At 44.0% G+C, this 23217-nt stretch overlaps 1 long non-coding RNA gene across 1 annotated transcript in view; it reads right to left on the bottom strand.

Moving 5' to 3' along the window:
• Positions 1–14485, bottom strand: part of LOC119872884 — a 36589-nt gene extending 22104 nt beyond the window's left edge. The window contains exons 1-2 of the long non-coding RNA XR_005363474.1: positions 14310–14485; positions 12564–12651 (exon numbers count right to left, since the gene is read on the bottom strand). This is a non-coding gene — a long non-coding RNA (uncharacterized LOC119872884). The remainder of the gene's footprint in view (positions 1–12563; positions 12652–14309) is intronic.
• Between the last annotated feature and the right edge of the window lie 8732 nt (positions 14486–23217).

The following is a 23217-nucleotide window of genomic DNA, read 5'->3' as shown; positions in this document are numbered from 1 at the left end:
TTTATTTATTCATGAGAGACACAGACTGAGAGAGAGAGGCAGAGACACAGGCAGAGGGAGAAGAAGGCTCTATGCAGGGAGCCCGATGTGGGGCTCGATCCTGGGACCCCAGGATCACGCCCTGGGTCAAAGGCAGGCACTGAGCCACCCAGGGATCCCCCCCCCCCATTTTTTTAAAGTAAACTCTACACCCAACATGGGGCTGGGACTCATGACTCTGAGATCAAGAGTCACATGTTCTACTTACTGAGTCAGCCAGGCTTTCCACTATGAGCTCTATTTTAAGCATTGCGTTAGCTGTATACCACAAATTTTGATATATTTTCATTCAATTCACAATATTTCCTAATGTCCCTTGGATTTTTTATGGTTTGGGTTTTGTTTTTTGTTTTTTTGTTTTTTGTTTTTTACCTGTGGGTTTATTTATTTATTTATTTATTTATTTATTTATTTATTTATTTATTTATTTATTTTTTTAATTTTTATTTATTTATGATAGTCACACAGAGAGAGAGAGAGGCAGAGACACAGGCAGAGGGAGAAGAAGGCTCCATGCACCGGGAGCCCAATGTGGGATTCGATCCTGGGTCTCCAGGATCGCGCCCTGGGCCAAAGGCAGGCGCCTAACCGCCGCGCCACCCAGGGATCCCCCTGTGGGTTTATTTAGAAGTGTTCTTTAAATTTCCAAATATTTAAAAAAATAAAAAAATAAAATAAAATAAATTTCTAAGTATTTGAAAAACTTCCCAGAAATCTTTCTTATTGGTCTTTAGTTGGAATCCCTTATGGAGGACAGCCCTGGTGGCTCAGCAGTTTAGCACCACCTTCAGCCCAGGGCCTGATCCTGAAGACCTGGGATCCAGTCCCACGTCAGGCTCCCTGCATGGAACCTGCTTCTCCTTCTACCTGTGTCTCTGCCCCTCTCTCTCTGTGTCTCTCATGAATAAATAAATAAAGTCTTAAAAAAAAAAATATCTTGTGGTTAGAGAATATACTCTGACTGACTTCAATCATTTTAACATTTATTTGACTGTATTATGGTCCAGAATATGGTCTGTTTTGTTGACTGTTTCATAGGTACTATAAAGGAACTTCTATAATGCTGTTCTTAAGTGACGTATTATAAATATCAATTGGATCAAGTTATTCTATATTCTTATTTTTTGTTTCTATTAGTTACTGAGAAAAATAATGAAATCTCTAACTATAATTATGGATCTTCTAATTTCTCCATTTTATCTTTTGATATGTTCTAAAGCTCTATTATTAGGTATATATACATTTAGGATTCTTATATCTTCTTCATGAATTGATTCTTTATCATTTTGAAATGTCCCTCTTTATCTTGGTAATATTTGTTATTCTTTGTCTTAAAAAAAAAATAATGCTTCAGGGCAGCCTGGGTGGTTCAGCGGTTTAGCGCCTGCCTTCAACCCAGGGCGTGATCCTGGAGAGCGGGGATCGAGTCCCACATCCGGCTCCCTGCATGGAGCCTGCTTCTCCCTCTGTCTGTGTCTCTGCCTCTCTCTCTCTCTCTCATGGATAAATAAATATAATATTTTTAAAAAATAAATTAAAAGTAAATAAATAATGAATAAATGCTTCAGTGTTCATTCTTTTTAAAGTTTCATTTTAATTAATTAATTAATTAATTAATTAATTAATTTGTTTTAGAGAGGGAGAGGGGAGAGACAGAGGTAGTGAGAAAGAATCTTAAGTATGCTCCATGCCCAGCACAGAGCCAGATATGGGGTTCAATCTCACAATGCTGAAATCATGACCTGAGTTTATTTTAAGAGTTGGATGCTTAATTGACTGAACCACCCAGGTGCCCAAAGTTTTATCTTAATTTAACAGCTTTGTTGAGGTATAATTGACATATAATATATTGTATATTTAGAATATACAATTTGAAAAAAAAAAAAAAGAATATACAATTTGGTTATAAATTTTGATATAGGGCAGCCCGGGTGGTTCAGCGGTTTAGCGCCACCTTCAGCTCAGGGCGTGATCCTTGGGCCCTGGGATCGAGTCCCGCATCGGGCTCCCTGCGTGGAGCCTGCGTCCCCCTCTGCCTATGTGTCTCTGCCTCTGTGTGTGTGTGTGTGTCTCTCTCTCATGAATAAATAAATAAAATCTTTAAAAAAATAAAATTAAAATTAAAAAAATAAATTTTGATATATGTATACACCCATGAAACCATCTTCACAATCTAGCTTTCTTTTGATTAGTTTGTATGGTGTGTCTTTTCCCATTGTTTCACTTTTAATGTATCTATATCTTTATATTTAAAGTGGACATCTAGGGGTGCTTGGCTGGCTCAGTTGGAAAAGCATGCAACTTTTGATCTCAGGGATGTAAGTTGGAGCCCACACTGGGATAGAGATTACTAAAAAAACTTAACATGAATTTCTTCCTCTTTTTCAATAAAATGACAATCTCTGCCTTTTAAGTGGAATATTTAGACTGCTTATACTTAATGTAAATATCAATACAGGGACGCCTGGGTGGCTCAGTGGTTAAGCATCTGCCTTCAGCTCAGGGTGTGATCCCAGGGTCCAGGATCGAATCCCACATTGAGGGGAAGCCAGCTTCTCCCTCTTTCTTTTTTTTAATTTTTTTAAAATTTATTTATGATAGGCACGCAGTGAGAGAGAGAGAGAGAGGCAGAGACACAGGCAGAGGGAGAGGCAGGCTCCATGCACCGGGAGCCAGATGTGGGATTCGATCCGGGGTCTCCAGGATCGCGCCCTGGGCCAAAGGCAGGCGCCAAACGGCTGCGCCACCCAGGGATCCCTTCTCCCTCTTTCTATGTCTCTGCCTCTCTCTATGTGTCTCTCATGAATAAATAAATAAAATCTTAAAATAAATAAATATCAATACATTTGAGGTTAAATGTATCACCTTGCTATGTGTTTTCTTTTTCTTTCTTTTTTTAAGTAGGCTCAACACCCAGCTTGGACCCCAGCACAGGGCTTGAATTTAAGACCCTGTGATCAAGACCTGAGATGAGATCAAGAGTTGGATGCTTAACCTGCTGAGCCACCCAGATGCCCCCTGTCTTTCTTTTTCTTTTGTCTTTTTTTAAGATTTTAAGTAATCTCTACACCCAACGTGAGGCTCAAAATCACAACCCTGAGATCAAGATTTGCATGTTCTATTGACTGAGCCAGCCAGGCACCCCTGTTTTCTACTTTTCTGTGTTCATTTTCCTGCCTTCTTTCTTTTCTTTTCTTTTCTTTTCTTTTCTTTTCTTTTCTTTTCTTTTCTTTTCTTTTCTTTTTTTTTTTAAGATTTTACGTATTTATTCATGAGAGACACACACACACACACACACACAGAGAGACAGAGACATAGGCAGAGAGAGAAGCAGGCTCCATACAGGGAGCCTGATATGGGGCTTGATCCCAGGACTCCAGGATCACACCCTGGGCTGAAGGCAGAGCTTAACCACTGAGCCACCCAAACATCTCTCCTACCTTCTTTCTGACTGAATATTTTTATGATTCAATACTATCTCTGCTATTGCTTCAATAGCTATGGTTTTGCTTCATTTTGGAAATTCCCATAGCTCTTAGCTTATCCATATGGTAGAAGTACCAAAAAGAAAAAAAAATCCAATAAGTTGAATTACAGGGTTTTTTTTTAAGATTGTATTTATTTATTCACGAGAGACTCAGAGAGAGGCAGAGACATAGACAGAGGGAGAAGCAGGCTCCCTGCAGGGAGCCTGATGCAGCACACTGTCCCAGGACCCCAGGATCATGACTTAAGCTGAAGGCAGACACTCAACCACTGAGCCACTCAGGTGCCCCGAATTGCAGTTTATAAGTGAATCTTTGCCAAGATTCACTGATGATATGTTGGTTATGACCTGTCCAGGTAACATATTTTCATTTGAGACATAGTTTCACCTCTTCCTGAAGAGATCAATAGGGAAAATTTTCTGATCCAATGTCTTTGGACTTATTCAACAAGTACATAGCCACTTAATCATGGGTTATGAGAGGTGACAGGACCCCTCCTCTCCTTGTTGTGAAGATTAAATTAGATAATGCATTAAGTCAACGTACATTTATTGAGCACACACCATTTAGCAGTCACTGCTCTAGATAACTAAGGTATATTGAAAAAAATAGACAAAAATCTCCATCTTCATAGAGCTTATATGATAATAAAGAAAGACTTAGGATAAACATAAAATATATGGTATGTTCCATAATACTCTGTGCTATGTTAAAAACATAAAGCAAGGTATCCCTGGGTGGCGCAGAGGTTTGGCGCCTGTCTTTGGCCCAGGGCGCGATCCTGGAGACCCGGGATCGAATCCCATGTCAGGCTCCCGGTGCATGGAGCCTGCTTCTCCCTCTGCCTATGTCTCTGCCTCTCTCTCTCTCTCTCTCTGTGACTATCATAAATAAATAAAAATTAAAAAAAAAGAAAAGAAAAAAAAACATAAAGCAAGAAGATTTCAAAAGTTGAGAGGTTCAGTTTTCAAACAGGGTAGCTCTAGAAGGCCTCACTGAGAAGATGATACTTTACTTTTTTTTTTTTTAAGATTTTATTTATTCATTCATTCGAGACACACAGAAAGAAAGAGGCAGAGACACAGGCAGAGGGAGAAGCAGGCTTCAGGCAGGAAGACCGACATGGGACTCAATCCCGGGTCTCCAGAATCACGACCTCAACCGAAGGTGGCGCTAAACCGCTGAGCCACCTGGGCTGCCCAGAAGATGATACTTTAGTAAAGATTAAGGAGGTGAAGGAGTGAATTACACAGGTCTCTGGAGTAAGAGGGTTCCAACCGGAGAGAACAGCAAGTGTAAAGACCCTGAGACAGGAGCACAGCCCGTGTTCAAGGAGGAAGGAGGTCAATGTGGCTGTTGTTGGGTGAAGGAGGAGTGGTGGGAGATGAAGTCACAGGCATCAAACCTAGATTGTTCAGGGTCTTTCAGTCTGTAGGAAGGGTTTTGGCTTTTGCTTGGAGTGAGATGGAGCCACTAGAGCATTTTGTGCAAAGGAATGACGTGATCTGGTGACATTTTAGCAGAATCCCCTGTGTGCGCTGCTGTGCAGAGAATAAACAAAGTGGCAAGGTCTGAAATTGGAAGACTGTGACAATAATCCCAGCCAGAGAAGCATATCAAGTGTGAGAGCAAAGTGAATGGCCCAGCAGGTGCCTAATACAGGGACTCAGTCAGGACTGGGTTGATTTCCAGGAGCAGAAACCCATTCACTCTGTCACAAGTTAAAACAGTCAGGTCCAGGAGCATGTGGTTGGCTCATTCAGTGGAGCATGCCACTCTTGATCTTGGCGTTATGAGTTCGAACCCCATGTTGGGTGTAGAGATTACTTAAAAATAAAAAATCTTTTAAAAAATAAAATAAGGGACGCCTGGATGGCTCAGAGTTGAGTGTCTGCCTTTGGCTCAGGTCCTGATCCTGGAATCTGGGATCAAGTCCCACATCAGGCTCCTTGCATGGAGTCTGCTTCTCCCTCTGCCTATGTCTCTGCCTCTGTCTCTGTGTCTCTCATGAATAAATAAATTAAAAAAATGTTTTTTAAAAAATAAAATAGGGATCCCTGGGTGGCGCAGCGGTTTGGCGCCTGCCTTTGGCCCAGGGCGTGATCCTGGAGACCCGGGATCGAATCCCACGTCGGGCTCCCGGTGCATGGAGCCTGCTTCTCCCTCTGCCTGTGTCTCTGCCTCTCTCTCTTCCTCTGTGTGTGTGACTATCATAAATAATTTTAAAAAATAATTAAAAAAAAAATAAAATAAAATAAAATAAAATAAAATAAAAGTCAGATCCAGGGGCATCTGACTGGCTCAGTCGGTGGAGCATGAGACTCTTGATCTAGGGGGTGTAAATATGAGCCCCATGCTGGGTGTAGAGATTACTTAAATAAATCTTTTTTTTTTTTTAAGATTTTATTTATTCATTCATGAGAAACACAGAGAAAGAAAGAGAAGCAGAGGGAGAAGCAGGCTCCATGCAAGCAGCCCAATGCAGGACTTGATCCCGGGACTCTAGGATCACGCCCTGGGCCGAAGGCAGGCTAAACTGCTGAGCCACCCAGGGATCCCCTACTTAAATAAATCTTAAACAAAATAGGGGCACCTGGGTGGCTCAGACAGTTAGGCATCGGACTCTTGCTCAGGGTGCCTGGGTGGTTTAGTCAAATTGGAGATCTAATTCTTGGTTTCAGTTCAAGTCATGATCTCAGGATCGTGGGATCCAGCTCCCCAGATTCAGCAGTCTGCTTCCCCTTTCCCTCTCCTTCTGCCCCTTCCCGTGCTCAGACTTTCTCTCTCTCCCTCTCACTCTCTCTTTTTCTCAAATAAATAAATAAATCTTTAAAAAAAGATTCTCTCTGTCTACCCCACTCCCACCACCCCCACATGTGAGCTTGCTCTTTCTCTCTCAAAAATAAATAAATAAATAAATAAATAAATAAAATAAAATAAAATAAAGTCCAGAAGGTTAATAAGACAGAAGGAAATCTATTTAGGAACCAGCTAGTGAGTTGGTGAACCCCAACTCCTGCCATAGGTTTCAGGGGTCAGTTGTCTCTCACCTGCTCTCTTTCTTTGCTTGATCAGGACAAGGCTGATGAGGAGCTGTCCTTCCCTGATGTGCAAGGATGGTGTCCCCTCTCCTTTTAACTGGCCTGACTTCCCATTATTGATAGACAAAAGCAGCTCCTGCCAGGCCCAAGTCTCAGCTTCTCAGAGTCCTCTCTCCTGTGCTATTATTAATAATGATAAAAATGTTTTCCATTTGTGTCCACATTTCATAGTTTTTAAAGCTGGAAAATAGCATATTCTAAGAGGGCAGAAAGCATTATGGCTAAAATGTGATTCTGGAACCCAATGTTTGGAACTGGAATCCTGGTTCCACCACTTCTTAGTTCTGTGACCTTGGAAAAGTTATGTGACCTCATTTACAAAAGCCATTTTTGGTGAATCGTTAGTCCATGCAGAGCAAAAAACTCAAAAGGCATAGAAGGATATATAGTAACCTTGATTTTCCTCCCACCCCTGACTCCTAAGTCATCAGTCTCCAATAATCACTTTCTTACTTAACCTTTTGGAACCTCAATTTCCTCTTCCATGAAATGGGAACTATGACAGCCTCCCCCAAAGCTTTTATAGAGATCAAATGAAATAATATATGCAGAAGTGCTTCATCAAGGAGTGGTGGAGACTATCCAAGTGGAAGGAGCCAGTGCATGTAAGCCTGGGTCATGACTCTTTTTTTTTTAAGATTTTTATTTATTTATTCATGAGAGACACAGAAAGAGAGAGAGGCAGAGACACAGACCCAGGGAGAAGCTGTCTCCATACAGGAAGCCCGATGTGGGACTCAATCCAGGGACTCCAGGATCACTCCCTGAGCCAAAGGCAGGAGCTAAACCGCTGAGCCACCACCCAGGGATCCCCCTGTCATGACTCTTAAACTCAGCCTGGCTAGAGCAGGTCACACCTTTAAATACCCAGAGTCCATCAGATTGTCCTCATTGATCCCAAGTCTAGACTTTGTTGAGATAAGACAAACTGATTCATGGAGTCTCTCATGATTTTTTCTTAAAGATTTTATTTATTTATTCATGAGAGACACAGGCCAGAGACATAGGCAGAGGGAGAAGCAGGCTCCATGCAGGGAGCCTGATGCGGAACACTGTCCCAGGACTCCAGGATCATGCCCTGAGTCGAAAGCAACACTCAACCATTGAACCACGCAGGTATCCCAACTCTCATAATTTTTGAATTATCAAAACCCTACCTGTCTTTCAAATCCCAGCCTCGGTGTCATCTGTTCCGAGAGGCTTTCCTTAGTTCCTTATGCAGACCCCTCAGCCCAACTCAGATGTGCTTGCTGTCTCTTTGGGACCCACAGAATCTCTTTCTGTATCTTTCTCTGCTGTGGGAGGCGTTTCTCTTGTTTGCTGACGTATTGCAAGGCAGCCCTGTATGGTGGGTCAGGAAACTTGTATTCTGGCATCACTTCCCATGAGCTGCATGACCTCTAAACCTCAGTCCTTTCATCCATAAATTTTGGTTAATAACTACCTCTAAGGCAGCAGTTCTCAGGTGTTTTGGCTTCAGGACCCACAAAGAACTTTTATCTATGCAACTTTTATCTATCTAATTTTTATCTATTTATTATAGCTGAATATTTATCTGAAAATTTACTCTATTATTTATAGCTATATTTTTGTTTATATATATATCATATTAAAATTAAAACTGAGGGGTGCCTGGGTGGTTCAATCAGTTAAGTACCTGCCTTCAGCTCGGGTCATGATCTCAGGGTCCTGGGATCAAGTACCATGTCTGGCTCTCTGCTCAGCGGGGAGCCTGTTTTTCCCTCTGTCCCTCTCCCTGTTTATACTTTCTTTCTCTCTCTCAAATGAATAAAATCTTTAAAAAAATTTAAACTGAGAAATTAAAATGTATTAATGTATTCCTTTAAAAGTAACAATAGCCAACCTATTGTATGTTAACAGTTATTTTTAATTTTAAAAATTATATGTACTTTCTAAAACAAAAAAATATTTATGAATAGAAGGATTTACATTTTTGCAAATTTTTAAAAAAGATTTTATTCATTTATTCATGAGAGACACCGAGAGAGAGGCAGAGACATAGGCAGAGGGAGAAGCAGGCTCTATACAGGGAGCCTGATGTGGGACTCAATCCCAGGACTCCAAGATCGCGCCCTGGGCCGAAGGCAGGTGCTAAACCGCTGAGCCACCCAGGTGTCCCTGCAAATCTTTTTAAAAGAAGATAGCTAAATTCTCATTATTTATTCTAAATCAAATCTGCTGAGATATGTACTTTTGGTTGAAGTATACATGAAGATAATCAATTCAACCGCACACAGATACTCATTTGGAAAAGGCGGGAGTATTTTAGTGGCCTTTTCAAATTATTGTGGATATTCTCCTTTGACATTATACCAAAAATCAGCAAATAGAAATTTCTTAAAGATCAACTGCAATGTGAAACCTGAAACTTTTCAAAAATCTTTTTATATTCTGTCCTTTTGAAATTTGTGGGTATATTTTATATTTTATGTGGATTTTTTTTTAAGATTTTATTTATTCATGAGAGACACAGAGAGAGAGAGGCAGAGACATAGGCAGAGGGAGAAGCAGGCTCCTTGAGGGGACCCCAATGCGGGACTTGATCCCAGGACTCCAGGATCACACCCTGAGCTGAAGGCAGACACTCAACCTCTGAGCCACTCAGGTGCCCCCTATGTGGATCTTTCAACCATGCACAGTCTTTGTGCATTTGTAAATTTGTGCATTTGTCATTTGGAAAGTATTGTTTTATTGAATATGCACATCTTTACAAGTTGACACATTTGTTATCAACATTAAAAAAAAAATCACATGGCTAATCTCACCACCAGTTTCATCAGAAAAGTCGTTAAGCATCAGGAAGCTGTCAAGTTCACAGTGGCAGATACAAGTTTTCCAAAATTCTATCTTCTGTTGTTTTCTTTGAAGTGGCAGGCTCATTTTGTTTATTTTTGAGAAAATGTCTGCCAAATATCCAAATATGAGTACCATGATTGTCTGTCAGGCTTTGTTTCAAGTAAAAATGATGCTCCATGAAAAAGGTGGCTAATTTAGGTCATAACTCGAAAATACAAGTACTTTTTCTTGAGACAGCCACTGTACTTTGGAAGGCAATCAAAGGACTTTCTCTGTACTTCCACTTTGTCACGGAGAATAGTAAAAAGACAGGTACTCATGGGAGATTAAGTAAGATAATAATTCATGTTGCCTTATCAAGGACATTCTTCAGTGAAACTAGAATCTGCAACTGTGTGTGGTGGCCAAGAAAGCAATGACCATTATTAGTACAGTTTGGTGCCAATGCCTTAATTCCTGTCAATACACCAGCATCTTGGCCCACCATTGCTTTTGTACCATCAGTACAAATGTCAACACAGTGAAGAAAGCAAATAACATCTTAGTATTATTATAAAAATAGTTCTAGGGATGCCTGGGTGGCTCAGTGGTTTAACGCCTGCCTTCAGCCCAGGATGTGATCCTGGGGACCTGGGATCAAATCCCACATCAGGCTCCCTGCATGGAGCCTGCTTCTCCCTCTGCCTGTGTCTCTGCCTCTCTCTGTGTGTGTCTCTCATGAATGAATGAATGAATGAATGAATGAATGAATCTTTTTTTTTTAAATAAATCTTTGAAAAAAATAGTTCTAACTTTGAGGGATCCCCTGCAAGGGTCTCAGAAATCCCCAGAGGCCAGCAAACTACACTATGAGGACCGCTACTCTAGGTTTGTTGTAAGAATTAGACAAAATAATGTATGTAAAGTAGTTGGCTTGGTGCCTGGCACATTCTAAGTGCTTAATAAATGCAAGTGATTCTATTTATTATTCACAGTAGTTTCACATATTTTATCTCACAATGACCTCTCTGTCCCCACCATATCTAGCCCAGACTGCCTTTGTAGTATGAGTTCACTGGGTTATACTTATTTCTGAGCTTTTCAAGGGCATGTATCTGTAACCGAGAGGGTTGCCTAGTATCCAGCTTATTTAAGTGAATAAATTTGTTAGTTGAGGTGTATATGCCAATTTCCCATGCCAAGTGTCTGAGATGAATGACTTTTCAGCTAGCAATGTACTGATAAGGTCAATGCTGAGGAGAAGGGGACAGGGTCAGGCAGCAAAGTGGAGGGAGGGGTCCACTGGGAGTAAAGGATGGAGGAAAGGTGGGGAAAACATTTGCCTAGTATAAAGATTATGAACAGTCTGCCCAAAGGCCAAGTTTGCCCACTGATGCTTGCCTGATGCTTCACATTTTAAATAGTTCCCAAAGAAAAGGATAAAAGAGTCTAAATGGGGAGTTCTCAAAAGAGGAAATCCAAAAACTAAAAACCATCTGAAGAGGTGTTCAAACTCATGAGTAATCAGAAAAATGCAAACTAAAACAACAATGAGATCTCCTTATACACCTAACAAACTGGCAATATTGGAGAGCTAAGTGATGCCCAGCTTTGGTATGAATGTAGGTAAACAGGAGCTCCCATGAACTTGTGGTGAGCAGGTGCTATTCGAAGTGTAACCAGACAGTGCCTAATCTAATGAGGCCAAGGCTCCCTGGGACCTGCTCCTGGGCAGGTATCCTAAATGGATTCTCAAACTGGCACATAAGTTTGTAGAATGCTACATGAAACCATTCAGTGTAGCAGTTTTTAAAGGTGGTGGCAAACCAGAGGCATCTGAGAGTCCATCTCAATGGAGGGAATAGGTAAAATGTGGTCAATGTACATATACCATGGATTATTGTATCCATTGGGTCCCTGTAGGAACCAGATGCAGGCTCAAAAGGGGTGAGTGAGGATAGTTTCAGGAAAAGACTGTTTACAAGGTGTGGGCATGGTTCAGGGAAACCAACAGGTATGATAAAGCCCCCAGATCTAACAAGTGGGACAAGTGGAGAAAACCTAAATCAACAAGAACTATAGCTTTAAGGGTGAGCCACCTGAAGGCAGAAGAATGCAGCTAAAGGCAAAGCGCACTAGTAAGGAGAGAGCCAGGAGACAAAGACCCCAGACATTTCTCTTCCTGCCCTCTCATCTCCTGATTGTGCCCCTGTTGGCCAAACCATTGGAGATTCTGAGGGCAAGGGAACCCAGGGCATAAAGCAGGAAGGAGGAAGGTGGAGAGTACATCTGAAGGAGCAAATGCAGAGTATCAATCAGAAGTGGAATGCACTAGTTGCAAATAATGAACTGGAGGTGCCCAGAGCAACATGGGTGGATCAGAAATATAGGACTGAGAGTAAAAACTATGAAACAGAAGGAGAACCACAACACAATGCCATTTATGTCATTTAAAAAATGCATACAGGGGCACCTGTGTGGCTCAGTGGTTTAGTGCCTGCCTTCAGCCCAGGGCGTGATCCTGGAGACCCAGGATCGAGTCCTACATCAGACTCCCAGCAGGGAGCCTGCTCCTCCATCTGCGTGTGTCTCTCGTGAATAAATAAATAAAATCTTAAAAAATAAGCAAATAAATAAATAAATAAAAATATAAATTAAAAAATGTGTACAAGCCGGGGCACCTGCCTGGCTCAGTCTGTACAGCATGTGACCCTTGATCTCAGGGTCCTGAGTTTGAGCCCTATATTGAGCACAAAGATTACTTTAAAAAATACAGACAATCAAAATAGATATGATTATATGTACCATATATTAATATAATTATATATAATAGCATACAATACCCAGGAATAATTTAAATGGAAGATGGTATATGACTCAAACACTGGAAATGACAGCACATTCCTGAGAGAAACTAAAAAACAAAACAAGTAGAGAGATAGGCCCTGTTCATGGATTGAAAGAGTCAGTATTGTAAAGATGTCTGTGTTCCTCAAACTCAATGCAATAGATTCAATGCAATCCTAAACAAATTCCCATCAGGACAAGCTGATTCTAAAATTTATATAGAAATGCAAAGGACCAATGACAACCAACATCATCCTTTAAAAAAGAAAAAAATTATAGAATTCCACACTACCTGATCTGAAGAATTATGATAAAACTCTGATGATCAAGACAGTGTGATATTGGCAAAGCTCCACAAATACATCAGTGGAATGGAGAGCCTGGCAACAGATCCAAGCAAAATATAGTTCATTGATTTTGAGAAAGGCATCATGGCAATTCCGTGGGTAAAAGAAAGTCGTATCAACAAAGCATGTTGGAACAAGTTACTCATATAGAAAAAAAATGAACCTTGACCCCTATCTCATACCATATACAAAAGTTAGTTCAAAATGTAGCACAAGGGCAGCACAGGTGGCTCAGCGGTTTAGCACCGCATTCAGCCCAAGGCGTGATCCTAGAGGCCCGGAATCGAGTCCCACGTCTGGCTTCCTGCATGGAGCCTGCTTCTCCCTCTGCCTGTGTCTCTGCCTCTCTCTCTCTCTCTCTGTGTGTGTGTCTCTCATGAGTAAAAGAATAAAATCTTTTTTTAAAAAAATGTAGCACATCGGGATCCCTGGGTGGCGCAGCGGTTTGGCGCCTGCCTTTGGCCCAGGGCGCGATCCTGGAGACCTGGGATCGAATCCCGCATGGGGCTCCCGGTGCATGGAGCCTGCTTCTCCCTCTGCCTGTGTCTCTGCCTCTCTCTCTCTCTGTGACTATCATAAATAAATAAATAAATAAATAAATAAATAAATAAATAAATAAATAAAAAATGTAGCACAAACCCAAACATAAAAGCCAAAACTCAAACAGTTCTGGATGAAAATGTAAGAGACCAGCTTCACAAGCTTGGAATAGGCAAATTACTTTTTTTTTTTAATTTTTATTTATTTATGATAGTCACACAGAGAGAGAGAGAGGCAGAGACATAGGCAGAGGGAGAAGCAGGCTCCATGCACCGGGAGCCCGACATGGGATTCGATCCCGGGTCTCCAGGATCGCGCCCTGGACCAAAGGCAGGTGCTAAACCACTGCGCCACCCAGGGTTCCCGGGAAATTACTTTTTAGATGAGGCACAGAAGGTAATAACCCTAAAAGAAAAAAAAATGATAAATTTCCCTTTCTTTCTGGAAGAGTCCCTGAATTTCCCTCCATGGCTGGCATGTCTCCTCTGCATCTTGAGTTGATAACGCTCCCCACAAGCCCCGTGCGTAGCCCCCAGCCCTCCACTCCCACTGCTATGGTGTTTCCCCAAACCAAGGACCTTTGGGGATCATTCACACAACTTTGCCATGATTTACTCAACATTTTCCATTAAAGCCACTCATTCCCTTTCACTTAAATCTTGCCCTACCTTCTTTAGCTGTGTCATGAACAATCATTGCTGTGAAGTCCCTAGTTTAATGGGCTTGTCACTTTTCTCTATTACCTATTAAAATAAATCATTAACTATTAAACATTTCTGAAAATGTGTGAACCACCTGAAATTATTTCATGCACTGCCTTCTTTTTTACATGTTCTTGTAAGGGTGCATGAGCATGTATGTGTGCATTGGAAAGCATGTATGAGTATGTGTGCATGAGTGAGCATGTGTACGAATATGTGTGTGTGTGTGAGTGTGTGGTAGGTGAGTGTGGGTGTGTGGAGGTGTATGTGTGAGTGTGTATGAATATACAAGTGCATATCTGAATGTGCTGTTGTGTTTCTGAGCGTGCCTGGAAGTGTAGTGTCTGTGAGTGTTAGGTGGGATGGGCTGGAGGAAGACTAGACAATCCACGTGAGTCCTGGTGGGGGGTGACCACCTCCCCCTGCCCCCCAGCAATGAGCCCCACTCACCAGGAACCACGCAGGGCAGAGAAAAGGCTGTGGCCAGCAGCCCCTCCAGTCACTTCCCTGCTTGTTATCCACAGGCCCTCAGAGGAGGAGGGAAGTGTCTCCTTGGCCAAGGGAGCACCTGGTTACAGCCAGCATCCTGGTAACCATCACCACGGACTGAGAGTACTTCTGGGAAGAGCAGGAGCCAGCAGGCGGGGGCAGATCCTCTGTTGCTATATTTATAGGTCTGGATTTAGCACAGGACCTTGAGACAAGGGACTGAGCTCCCGAGTCTTCAATACCCTCATCCCCCTGGCAACTTTGTGCAAGGGGTATTTTTCAGGAGTTTAGAGAGGTTAGGTAAATAATCTAAGGTCACACAGCTAGGATATTTGGAACCAGAGCAGGACCCAAGGCTCTCTAAGGTCAAGGGTTTTCCACTACAACACAGGCAGCATGGTGCCCCCAAAAGCCTGTGCAGCCACTCCCCGGACCTGAAAATCCAGGCAAGAATGCCAAGTGTCGCCTGATTTCACTGTGGCTGTTATCATATGGGTCAGCCCCTGTGGTTTTAAATAAATGATTCTTTTGCACATTCCCCTTTGGGTACAGAAACCCCAGAGTTAGATGATAGCCCCCTGCAGCAACTGGCACAGAGGGCAGTGACCAAACAGAACTAACTTTAGCTTGAGGGGCTGAGGCAAGCCCTACTTGAGGCTGAGGTTCTCCAGGGAGGGGAGGGGCGGCCAGAGCACTGGAGACACTTAAGATGGGGAAGCTCAGGACTGTGACTAATTACCAAGCAGAATGGAAGCACTTCAATATTTAAACAACTCTGGCACGTTCTGGCTGCTTGTCAGCCGTGTGCAAAAAGATTTCTTTTTCTAGGGGATCCCTGGGTGGCTCAGCAGTTTAGCGCCTGCCTTTGGTCCAGGGTGTGATCCTGGGGACCCTGGATCAAGTCCCACATCGGGCTTCCTGCATGGAGCCTGCTTCTCCCTCCGCCTGTGTCTCTGCCTCTCTCTCTCTCTCTGTGTCTCTCATGAATAAATAAATAAAATCTTTAAAAAAAAAAAAAGATTTCTTCTTCTCAGAGGTAGAAGAGGAGGAAATTCCTCTGTCTTTCCCTTCCTCCATCCATCCCCCACTCCCTTGCATTATGGACCCAGCCCTTTAGCACAGGTGCCTTGTTAGGAACTAAAGATATTAGAATTTGGATCTCTGCCCACACCCCAGGAGCTCCTGTTCCCCTTTCCTAAGAGATATTCTCCCAGAAAGCCAGCCCCAATCCTAAATTGTAGAGATGCCAGGTTGGTACCAATCAAGGGCCTTGAGCCCTGAGGGCCTGGGACTGTGCCATGTGCCACCACATGTGTTTTAGGACAGACATGTTGTGTCCCAGGAGACGCAGGCTGGCTCTAGAACTCAGTCCTCCACTGTCTCCTTCAGAGCCCCCAGCAGCAAACACGATCATAGCCAATGGTTATTTGGAAGGCCCCAGGCTTCTGCATAGGCACCTCCGTACTCTCACTTAGTGGTTCTCAAACTTTAGGGAACACAGAATTGCTCTAGGGGATTAATGGTTAGGGATTTATGTTCATATGAAATGGAGAGAAATGACAAACTTAGCAAACCAGAGATTTTTACAGTGGAAATCCAGGTAAGAGTCCATGAGCAATCCTGAGTCCCAAATCCACAGGACAGCAAGTTGGGTTACTGTGTTGCCATCCTGATGGAGAATCCCTTCTTCTAAGACCTCAACTTTTTTTTTTTTTAAAGGTTTTATTTACTTATTCATGACAGACACATACAGAGAGAGAGAAAGAGAGAGAGAGAGAGAGAGGCAGAGACACAGGCAGAGGGAGAAGCAAGCTCCATGCAGGGAACCTGCTGTGGGACTCGATCCCAGGACTCCAGGATCACGCCCCGGGCTAAAGGCAGGCGTTAAACCGCTGTGCCACCCAGGGATCCCTAAGACCTCAACTTTTGCTCTTAAGCCTCCAACTGACTGGATGAGACCCACCCACCTCATGGAGCATTGCCTGCCTTACCTAAAAATCCACTGATTGTATTTAAAGATTTTATTTATTTATTCATAAGATATAGAGAGAGGCAGAGACACAGGCAGAGGGAGAAGCAGGCTCCCCACGGGGAGCTCGATGCGGGACTCCATCCCAGGACCCCGGGATCACGACCTGAGCCAAAGGCAGATGCTCAATCACTGAGCCACCCAGGTCTGACTAAAATGCTTTGTTTTGTTTTTAAAACATTTATTTTTTAAAATATTTTTCCAAAGTTTTTTTTTTTATTCATGACGGGCGGGGTGGGGCGGTGGGCAGGGGCAGAGACACAGGCAGAAGCAGGCCCCATGCAGGGAGCCCAATGTGGGACTCGATCCCAGGTCTCCAGGATCACACCCCAGGCTGCAGGTGGCACTAAACTGCTGAGCCACCAGGGCTGCCCGTGATTGTAAATGTTAATCACATCTTAAAAAATACCTTCACAGCAACATCTAGGCTGGCATTTGATCAGATAACTGGGTACAACAGGCTAGTCAAGTTGACATGTACAATTAAGCATCACATTTTCCTTGACCTCTAGGGAAGATCAGTATCCCCATCCCTCCTCACTCCACACTACTGGGTACCCCTTCTTCATAGAACTACCACAGTATTAGAAACAATACTATCTGCTTGGCTTTGCTGTTCAGATTTTCCACCCTGTGCCCAAGGTGTGAGTTTGTGTTGTTAATTTTCTCTGGATTCTGGGTATTTATTCTCTGAAAATTGAGGGTTTTCTTCAATTTTGATCAATTCTCAGCCATTAGGTCTTCAAATATTGTTCTTTTTCCATCCACTCTTCATTCTCCTGGATATGTTGGCTAAGGTGTGCCAGACCTTGTCATTTCTTTCTCTATATGTCTTAGCCATGGCTGCTCTCATATTCTTCTTGTCATTTTCTCACTGTGTGAGTGATTTTTTCCAAAGATATAACCCAGCTTGCTCAATGTCTTATTCTGCTGTTTAACCTCTTAATTTTTAATCAATAATTTATTAAGGGATCCCTGGGTGGCGCAGCGGTTTGGCGCCTGCTTTTGGCCCAGGGCGCGATCCTGGAGACCAGGGATCGAATCCCACGTCGGGCTCCCGGTGCATGGAGCCTGCTTCTCCCTCTGCCTGTGTCTCTGCCTCTCTCTCTCTCTCTCTCTCTCTCACTGCGTGCCTATCATTAAAAAAAAAAAATAATAATAATAATAATAATTTATTAAAACTATCTTTTTGCATTTCTAGAACTTCCATTTGGCTTGTTATCCATCATTTTTTTTTTGTATTAGCCTATTCTATATTATTGTTTATTTTCTTTTTTCAAGATTGTGGGACTCAACTCACAAACCTGAGATCAAGAGTCTCAAGCTCTACCTACTGAGCCAGCCAGGCATTATGAATATTAAAAAAATCTTCATAATCTCTTTACATGTTTGTTTTATTTTTAGATTTTTCTATTACTTCTATTTCTGCGAGGGTGAATTCTTCTGTGTGTTTTGTTTTGTTTTGTTTTTTGTATGTACTGATTATCTCTTATGATACTTTCTTTCCCTGTGTGGTTTGTAATTTCAATTGGGAACTCATCTTCATTGGGAGTTGTTTTTGCTATGGGATGTTGGTGAGCCCTACATTGTGAAAACGTTCTTACAGAGTACTTTGGGGTTTGCTTCTGTCAGGGCCTTAAGTTCTGAACTAATTTTTTATGTTAACTTTTTCCTGGGACTAGTGGCACACTAAGGGTTAGGGATGAAGTGGGAGCAGTCCATCTCTCTCTTCCACATGGGTCAGGCCTGGGCCTTCCATCTTTCACAGGAACTTTTCTCCCACCCAAGCCCAGGATGGTGAGAAAGTTTTGTTGCTCCTTCTGCAAGCCAGGTTAGTAGAGTTTTCACAGCCTCCTTTTTCCCTGACTAGTACTCTTTTTAAGGCTCCAAGCCTTTAAAGGATAAATCCAGAGGAATTAGTTACAGCTCTCCTACCAGACAGCCTGGGGCCACCTCCTGTCTTTGAAAGGGCCTTAGAAATCCAGGCTCCAGGCCTTAGGGCCTTTGTCTAGTCCAAACCCCATGAATCATAGGCCAAGCTCCCATTCCTTACTCTGGCTTTCAGTTCATGTACTATCTCTGGAATCTGAGGATTTTCTTTTCTTTTGAGCTCAGCTGTGTATTTTCAAGTGTTGTCTTGTGCTTTATGCAGCATATGGTAGCAAGGGAGAGGCAACCTGAAATAGCTCAAGCTGACATGTTGCCAGAAGTATTCTGATATATTGACCTGTATGTTTTCTAAATAATACTAGTCTCCCCCGACTAGACTGTAAACTCCATGAAGCAGAGACTGTGTTGGCATTTGCTCCCAAAAAGGGCTGAGTTTCTCTCATTTACTGAGAGCTTAAAAATTTGTGAATGAATGAATGAAGAAACTCTCTGGGACATTAGTATCTAATTTATGGGGCTGTTGGTAGAATTTAGCAAGAGCAGGTTATATCAGATGCTTGGTATATGGTGGGAACAGAGATGGCATCTATTATAATAATCCTGTCTATTAAGGCAGAAGCTCTACCATGGTGGTTTCCCTGTATTTCAGCTCCTACCCCTCAGTTCAGACATTAGTTCTGGCCTCACAGGGCAGATAGGTTCTGTGGGTGCGGCCTCCTGACCCTTCCTCGGAGTACAAAAAATCAGCTCTTCCCGCCAGAACAGCATCTTAGTTTTGCCTGGATATGAATTGGTGAAAATTGTCCCAGCACCCCATTCTAATTGATCCTGTCCTGTCTAGGGGGTCCCTACCATGCCATTACCAGTGATCCCTCCTATGGCCAGGATTTTTCCCTGGAAATCTTCATTTTTGAGAGGTTTGTGGAGGAAAATACATTTAATAGGTAATCATTGATCTATTTTTGTATTTTAATTAGTCAAGGGCATTTAACTGCTAGTCAAGGGCATTTTTGCTATGGGATGTTGGTGAGCCCTACATTGTGAAAACGTTCTTACAGAGTACTTTGGGGTTTGCTTCTGTCAGGCCCTTAAGTTCTGAACTAATTTTTTATGTTAACTTTTTCCTAGGACTAGTGGCACACTAAGGGTTAGGGATGCAGTGGGAGCAGTCCATCTCTCTCTTTCCACATGGAAACTGCCAGGGTTTCCAATCAGTATAAGGTAAGATAATTTTAGCCCAAAGCAAGGAAACAACATTTCAATCAGGCTGTGCAGCTTTTCCTGGGTGAATGCACAGGGGACCCTCTCCCCATCCCTAACACAGGGATTTGAAGACTTCAAATGAGAAAATCCTGTCCTGGGGAGACCCACTAGTCATAACAGTGCCTTACAAATCAGACCTAAGGAGGACACAAAGAACCTTCTAAAATGGGGCCCAGGGGCAACCTTATAAGCATTACAGTAATCCCAAGAAACTGGTTGACAATGGTGTGAGGCAAGAGTGGAACTGACAAGGCTTACAATTGCATTCAGGCAGCCTCAGGAGGAAGAACTTTAAATGTACTATTGTGTGTGAGTGGGGAGGGTGGGTATCATCTTCTTGGGCACGTTGGAAGGTACACTCAGCCAATGAGGGGAACTCTGAGCGATGGACTATAAATAATAATGCATATTAAATTCCTATTATGTATCAGGCACCCTACTGAACTTCATGTTATTCCTCAATGGGGTGAGGTTGATACCACCCCCCTTTTTATAAATGAGGAAGTTAAGTTGGAGAAGTCTTTTTTTTTTTTTTAAGATTTTATTTATTTATTCATGAGAGACCCAGAGAGAGGCAGAGACACAGGCAGAGGGAGAAGCAGGCTCCATGCAGGGAGCCGGATGCAGGACTTGATCCTGGGACTCCAGGATAACACCCTAGGCCAAAGGCAGACACTTAACCGCTGAGCCACCCAGGTGTCCCAAGTCGGAGAAGTCTTAAGTAACTTGTACAAGGTCATGTGGGTAGTATGTCAAGAGCCACTTGTCTGACCCCCAAACCAGCCTCCAGCCACTGGAGTACTGCCTCTCCTGTGCATGAGATGTGAGCTTTCGAGCAGTGCGTCTCAATATTGACTGCTGGTTGAAATCTCCTGGGGACCTTTGATGCCTGGATCCTACCACAACAGATTTTTATCTAATGTAGCATCAGGACTTTTAAAAGTTCCCCAGGTAATTCTAACATGCGGCCAATACTGAGTGCCACTGGCTTTGGGTACCAAGCTTACCAAGGTCGTTGGCTGTAGATGTTACCTGGCCTGACCATCCCCAGGATTAAGAAAAAGGCCAGGGAAACCCAGGGCAGCAGCCCAAGCTCACAGTACAAGGTCTGCAACTGGGGCTGGCCCAGAGTCAACCTGGCAATGAGGCACCACTGATGATAACGCGATGTCAATAACAGTGACAATCAGGACAATACTTTGATCATACTGTTTTGGGCTGTACAGGTGCACTACATGCTTTGTCTCACAGCAGCATTGCTCACAGCAGTGCTAGGAGGTAGGTACAATGGTGAATTTCTCCAGTTTGTCACTGAGGACACTGAAGCACAGACAGGTTAAGTCCGCTGTCACTCAGCTAGGCTGAGTTGGGCTGTTGGCCCTTGGCTTCTCTCTGCGGCCTCTCTGATCCAAGGCCACCCCCAACTTTGCAGCCCCAGGGCACCCTCAGCAGCCTTGTGCTACTGACAGCCCCCTAGTGCCTGATTTGTTGGGTGCCTGCTCTACACTGGAGAGGTGGGGTCAGGGGAATACTGTCCCCCACCCCTAGTGGGTCTCACTGCCTGGTAGGGGATGTAAGCCCAGAGTACCCAGGCTCTTAGAGCATGCAGAGTGAGCCAGGACCTTCGGTGGTTGGGGGCACGTGGACACAGAGCACTAGAGGGGCTTGGGGCTCCTCCTGACCCCCTCAGCTGATGGAGGGATCCTAAACCCCTGGGCAGCAAGCATCCAAGGACCTCTCAGGGCCAAATGTCAGAGGCCGACTCCCTGGACTCCCTTTCTGCCCCCACACAGCATCTGGACGGAGACAGAACAGCAGTTAAGACACATCTGGTTCAGGGCCAGACCCTCAACTCTGGGGACCCTACTTCCCTTCCCATCACATCCTCTCCCAGCAGGTTTTGGGGTGGGGGGGTGCAGACTGAGCCAGCCGGCAGATAGCCAGCACCAGAGCCAGCCTGGCACTGGTCAGTGCCACCTCGTCCATAGCCCTTTCTTCCCCTTACCCTGCACTTCATCACGGGGGTGGCATGCCTGTGGAGCCACTTCCCGAGCTCTGACTTTCCATGGTGAATGGAAACTCTGAGGGGGACCACATCTCTTTGCATTTCCCCAGCAACCAACAAGGGCCTGGCACCAGGCTTCTTCGGAAACGCTCGCCAGGCTGAGGCTGAGTGACTCAGCCCTTCGGAGATGCCCGCGTAACCAGGGCCCTCATTCCAGTCAATGCCTATTAGCCAGCCAGTGGTTCTCAGCCCCAGCTGCGCAGGAGAGACTGTGGGGGAATGCAGTAGGTGTGGGAGGCAGAGAGGGTTCAAGTCCCGAGGCCCAGGATGCCCAGACCAGCCAAATCAAGGGCTCCGGGCGGAGGCCCAGGTAGCAGTATCTCTCACACAGTCCTTTCCAGTGTCACCGGAGAGTCTCTGTGTCAGAAGACAGCGTGTTAGCTTACAGTGCAGCTTTCAGGCATAAGCCCCAAACCGGAGGAATCTATACCTTTAACCCTTTCCTGAGGGATTTCTTTTTTCTTATTTTCTTATGATTTTATTTGCACAGTAAGGTGTAGGAACTTTGGAGGACACCAGTCTGAGGGATTAGCAGGCCCGCCCCCAGAGGTGTACCTGGCCTGGTGAAGAGGTGGAGGAGGTGGGGCCAGGGAGGGAGGAGGAGGCCCCTTTGCTGAGGGAGGGCTGGGAAGGGGGGCAGGAGTGTGGGGGTTGGGAGACTTTACAGGAGGTGGAGCTACATTCCTCTCATTCCTTAAGAATGAATTTCTGGGATGCTTGAGTGGCTCAGTTGGTTAAGTGTCCAACTCTAGATCTCAGCTCAGATCTTGATCTCAGGGTTGTGAGTTCAAGCCCCATGTTGGATTTCATGCTGGGTGTGCAGCCTACTTAAAAAAAAAAAAAAGAATGAATTTCTAAGGGTAGAAATTCCAAGGGTTGTAAATAGAGAGGCAAGAGGAGCTTTTTTTTTTTTTTAATTTTTATTTATTTATGATAGTCACACAGAGAGAGAGAGAGAGAGAGAGAGAGAGGCAGAGACATAGGCAGAGGGAGAAGCAGGCTCCATGCACCGGGAGCCCAACGTGGGATTCGATCCCAGGTCTCCAGGATCGCGCCCTGGGCCAAAGGCAGGCGCTAAACCACTGCGCCACCCAGGGATCCCAAGAGGAGCTTTTATTTACTTATTTACTCATCCATCCTTTCATTTATCTATTTATTTCCTCTAATGCACTCCTGGGGCTAATCAGCTCTCATCCCAGGGCAGCCTCCAAGGTCAGCTTCTCTAACTTCCCAACCTGGGCTGAAAGGACCTGTCCAGGAATTCACGCTGTCCTCCAGAGAAACTGAACACAGGACGGAGAAGGTGTAGGGGTGGCTTTCATTTCTAGGATCATCCACCGATCATTCCTAGGCCTGCAGAGATCCAGGACTGGGAATGAAAGAGACCACGGCCTAACTGGTCCCCAGGGCTGGCTGGGGGATCCTCAGTCATGGCTCAGGTGACCATGAGACCATCCCAGGAACAGGCCCTGGCTTCTCCTCCAGAAGCAGCTCCAGGACAGACATGTGTTCTCTTAGGTGGATTAGTCTGAGCTGAGGTACCTTCCTCACAGCATGTATCAAGTATCGTGTAGCAAGTCAAGTGTCAAGGCAACACATGCTCATTCATTCAGTCAACACCT

The sequence above is a fragment of the Canis lupus genome, chromosome 8 (assembly GCF_011100685.1).
Source record: "Canis lupus familiaris isolate Mischka breed German Shepherd chromosome 8, alternate assembly UU_Cfam_GSD_1.0, whole genome shotgun sequence".
Classification (NCBI taxonomy): Eukaryota; Metazoa; Chordata; class Mammalia; order Carnivora; family Canidae; genus Canis; species Canis lupus.
The sequence above is the reverse complement of the archived record's forward strand: the minus strand, read 5'-3'. Positions and strand labels throughout refer to the sequence as shown.